The following is a 5581-nucleotide window of genomic DNA, read 5'->3' on the forward strand; positions in this document are numbered from 1 at the left end:
GCATAAGCATGTGGCAACAATTATTATTCTCATATGAGATTGAGGATATGTGTCCAAAGCTGAAACTTCCACCATGAATCATGGCTTTAGTTAGCGGCCCAATGCTCTTCTCTAACAATATGCATGCTCCAACCATAAAGGTGGTAGATCTCTCTTACTTCGGACAAGACGGACATGCATAGCAACTCACATGATATTCAACAAAGAATAGTTGATGGCGTCCCCGGAAGCATGGTTATCGCACAACAAGCAACTTAATAAGAGATAAAGTGCATAAGTACATATTCAATACCACAATAGTTTTTAAGCTATTTGTCCCATGAGCTATATATTGCAAAGGTGAATGATGGAATTTTAAAGGTAGCACTCAAGCAATTTACTTTGGAATGGCGGATAAATACCATGTAGTAGGTAGGTATGGTGGACACAAATTGCATAGTGGTTGGCTCAAGGATTTTGGATGCATGAGAAGTATTCCCTCTCGATACAAGGTTTAGGCTAGCAAGGTTATTTGAAACAAACACAAGGATGAACGGTGCAGCAAAACTCACATAAAAGACATATTGTAAACATTATAAGACTCTACTGTTGGAGATATGCCCAAGAGGCAATAATAAAAGTGGTTATTATATATCTTTATGTTTATGATAAATGTTTATATACCATGCTATAATTGTATTAACCGAAACATTGATACATGTGTGATATGTAAACAACAAAGAGTCCGTAGTATGCCTCTTAACTAGCTTGTTGATTAATGGATGATTAGTTTCATAATCATGAACATTGGATGTTATTAATAACAAGGTTATATCATTGTATGAATGATGTAATGGATACACCCATATTAAGCGTAGCATAAGATCTCGTCATTAAGTTATTTGCTATAAGCTTTCGATACATAGTTACCTAGTCCTTATGACCATGAGATCATGTAAATCACTTATACCGGAAAGGTACTTTGATTACACCAAACGCCACTGCGTAAATGGGTGGTTATAAAGGTGGGATTAAGTATCCGGAAAGTATGAGTTGAGGCATATGGATCAACGGTGGGATTTGTCCATCCCGATGACGGATAGATATACTCTGGGCCCTCTCGGTGGAATGTCGTCTAATATCTTGCAAGCATATGAATAAGTTCATAAGAGACCACATACCACGGTACGAGTAAAGAGTACTTGTCAGGAGACGAGGTTGAACAAGGTATAGAGTGATACCGAAGATCAAACCTCGGACAAGTAAAATATCGCGAGACAAAGGGAATTGGTATTGTATGTGAATGGTTCATTCGATCACTAAAGTCATCGTTGAATATGTGGGAGCCATTATGGATCTCCGAGATCCCGCTATTGGTTATTGGTCGGAGTGAGTACTCAACCATGTCCGCATAGTTCACGAACCGTAGGGTGACACACTTAAAGTTGGATGTTGAAATGGTAGTATTTGAATAAGGAATGGAGTTCGAATATTTGTTCGGAGTCCCGGATGAGATCCGGACATCACGAGGAGTTTCGGAATGGTCCGGAGAATAAGATTCATATATAGGATGTCATTTTATGTGAATTAAAATGTCGCGGAAGGTTCTATGGAAGGTTCTAGAAAAGTCCGGAAGAAACCACCAAGGAAGGTGGAGTCCACATGGGACTCCACCTCCATGGCCGGCCAACCCTAGTGGGGGAGGAGTCCCAAGTGGACTCCCCCTTAGGAGGCGGCCACCCCCATATGGGAGGTGGAACTCCCACCTTTGGTGGGAGTCCTAGCTTGGCTAGGTTTCCCCTCCTTTTGGAAGGTTTTGGTTCGGGTCTTATTCGAAGACTTGGAGACCAACTCTTGGGGATCCACCTATATAATGAGGGGCCAAGGGAGGGGGCCGGCCACCCTAAGACCACAACCTGGCCACCCCCCTTGAGTGGCCGGCCACCCCCTCCCAAACCCTAGCCGCCCCCTCTCCTCCATAGCTCCCGCGTGCTTTAGCGAAGCTCCACCGGAGTTCTCCACCGCCACCGACACCACGCCGTCGTGTTGTCGGATTCAAGAGGAGCTACTACTTCCGCTGCCCGCTGGAACGGGAGGTGGACGTCATCTTCATCAACAACCGAACGTGTGACCGAGTACGGAGGTGCTGCCCGTTCGTGGCGCCGGAACCGATCGTGATCAAGATCTTCTACGCGCTTTTGCAAGCGGCAAGTGAACGTCTACCGCAGCAACAAGAGCCTCATCTTGTAGGCTTTGGAATCTCTTCAAGGGTGAGACTCGATACCCCCTCGTTGCTACCGTCTTCTAGATTGCATCTTGGCTTGGATTGCGTGTTCGCGGTAGGAAAATTTTTGTTTTCTATGCAACGTTATCCTACAGTGGTATCAGAGCCGTGTCTATGCATAGATGGTTGTACGAGTAGAACACAATGGTTTTGTGGGCATTGATGCTCTTGTTATCTTTAGTTGAGTACTTTGCATCTTTATGGCATAGTGGGATGAAGCGGCTCGGACTAACTTTACATGACCGCGTTCATGAGACTTGTTCCTCGTTCGACATGCAACTTGTATTGCATAAGAGGCTTTGCGGGTGTCTGTCTCTCCTACTATAGTAAAGATTCAATTTACTCTTCTATTGACAACATTAGTATCAACGTTGTGGTTCATGTTCGTAGGTAGATTAGATCTATATCGAAAACCCTAAACCACGTAAAATATGCAAACCAAATTAGAGAGCGTCTAACTTGTTTTTGCAGGGTTTGGTGATGTGATATGGCCATAATGTGATGATGAATATGTATGAGATGATCATTATTGTATTGTGGCAACCGGCGAGAGCCTTATGGTTGTCTTTAAATTTCATGTTGAGTAGTATTTCAAAGTAGTTGTAATAGTTGCTACATGGAGGACAATCATGAAGACGACGCCATTGACCTTGACGCTACGCCGACGATGATGGAGATCATGCCCGAAGATGATGGAGATCATGTCCGTGCTTTGGAGATGAAGATCAAAGGCGCAAAGACAAAAGGGCCATATCATATCACATATGAAGCTGCATGTGATGTTAATCCTTTTATGCATCTTATTTTGCTTAGATCGCGACGGTAGCATTATAAGATGATCCCTCACTAAAATCTCAAGATAATAAAGTGTTCATCCTTAGTAGCACCATTATCAAGTCTTGTCGTTTCGAAGCATCTCGTGATGATCGGGTGTGATAGATTCAATAAGTACATACAACGGGTGCAAGACAGTTTTGCACATGCGGATACTAAGGTGGCCTTGACGAGCTTAGCATGTACAGACATGGTCTCGGAACACATGATACCGAAAGGTAGAGCATGAATCATATGATTGATATGATGAACACTTTGAGTGTTCGCCATTGAAATCACACCTTTTCTCGTGATGATCGGGTTTAGGTGCGGTAGATTTGGTTCGTGTGATCACTAAGACAATGCGAGGGATATTGTTTTGAGTGGGAGTTCACCTAGATTTTTAATTATGTTCAATTAAAATTTGAACTCATTTTGTCATAAACTTAGTCCATACTATTGCAAATATATGTTGTAGAGATGGCGTCCCCAATCAATTTTAACCAGTTCCTAGAGAAAGAAAAGCTTAAGAGCAACGGTAGCAACTTCACCGACTGGTTCCGTCATGTGAGGATCTTCCTCTGCGGCGGAAATCTGCAATATGTGCTTGATGCACCGCTAGGTGACCCTCCTGCGAAACTGAAACCGATGAAGTAAAAGCTGTTTACGAGACTCGGAAAACTCGGTACTCTCAAGTTCGGTGTGCCATCCTGTGCGATCTGGAATCCGATCTTCAAAAACGTTTTGAGCACCACGATCCTCATGAGTTGATGAATGAGCTGAAAGCTATTTTTGAGACTCATGCGGCCGTGGAATGCTATGAAGCATCGAAACATTTCTTCAGTTGTATGATGGAAGAAGGCAGCTCCATTAGTGAGCACATGCTCGCCATGACCGGGCATGCGAAGAAACTCAGTGACTTGGGAATAGTGATTCCTAACAGCCTGGGGATTAATCGTGTCCTTCAATCACTGCCACCAAGTTACAAGAACTTTGTGATGAACTACAATATGCAGAACATGAACAAGGAGTTACCTGAACTTTTTGGCATGCTAAAAGCTGCTGAGATTGAAATCAAGAAAGAGCACCAAGTGTTGATGGTCAACAAGACCACCGGTTCAAGAAACAGGGCAAGTCTAAGGGAAAATTCAAGAAGGGTGGCAAGAAAGCTGCCACGCCTCCTATGAAACCTAAGAACGGCCCTAAGCCCGATGCTTGAGTGCTATTACTTGCAAGGAGAAGGGACAACTGGAAGCGTAATTGCTCCAAGTATTTGGCGGATCTGAAGAGCGGCCTTGTCAAGAAGAAGAAAGAAGGTATATCTCGATATACATGTTATAGATGTTTATCTCACTGGTTCTCGTTCTAGTACACGGGTATTTGATACTGGTTCGGTTGCTCATATTTGTAACTCGAAACGAGGAACTAAAGAATAAACGACAACTACTGAAGGATGAAGTGACGATGCGCGTTGGAAACGGATCCAAGGTCAATGTGATCGCAGTCGGCACACTTCCTCTACATCTACCTTCGGGATTAGTTTTAAGCCTAAATAATTGTTATTATGTACCTGCGTTAAGAATGAACATTATATCTGGATCTTGTTTAATGCAAGACGGTTATTCATTCAAGTCTGAGAATAATGGTTGTTCTATTTTTATGAATAATATCTTTTATGGTCGAGCACCACAAAAGAATGGCTTATTTCTGTTAGATCTCGATAGTAGTGATACGCATATACATAACATTGATGCTAAGCGAATTAAATTGAATGATAATTCTACTTATATGTGGCACTGTTGTCTTGGTCATATTGGAGTGAAACGCATGAAGAAACTCCATACTGATGGATTACTTGAATCACTTGACTTTGAGTCACTTGATAGATGCGAAGCATGTCTAATGGAAAAATGACTAAGACTCCATTTTACGGTATGATGGAGCGAGCTACTCGACTTATTGGAAATTATACATACCGATGTGTGCGGACCAATGAGTGTAGCATCGCGCGGTGGTTATCGTTATGTTCTAACCTTCACGAGATGATCCGAGTAGATATGGGTATATCTATTTCATGAAACATAAATCCGAAACTTTCGAGAAGTTTAAGGAATTCCAAAGTGAAGTAGAAAATCAACGTAACAAGAAGATCAAATTTCTACGATCTGATCGTGGAGGTGAATATCTGAGTTATGAGTTTGGCATGCATTTAAAGAAATGCGGAATACTTTCACAATTGACACCGCCGGGAACACCACAACGTAACGGTGTGTCCGAACGTCGTAATCGAACTCTCTTAGATATGGTTCGTTCTATGATGTCTCTTACTGATTTGCCATTATCATTTTGGAGTTATGCATTAGAGACAGCCGCATTCACTTTAAATAGAGCACCATCAAAATCCGTGGAAACGACTGATGACCCACAAGTATAGGGGGTGTATCGTAGTATCTTCGATAAGTAAGAATGTCGATCCCAACGAGGAGCAGAAGGTGTTGACAAGCG

Source organism: Lolium rigidum, chromosome 7 (assembly GCF_022539505.1).
Source record: "Lolium rigidum isolate FL_2022 chromosome 7, APGP_CSIRO_Lrig_0.1, whole genome shotgun sequence".
NCBI classification, from domain to species: Eukaryota; Viridiplantae; Streptophyta; class Magnoliopsida; order Poales; family Poaceae; genus Lolium; species Lolium rigidum.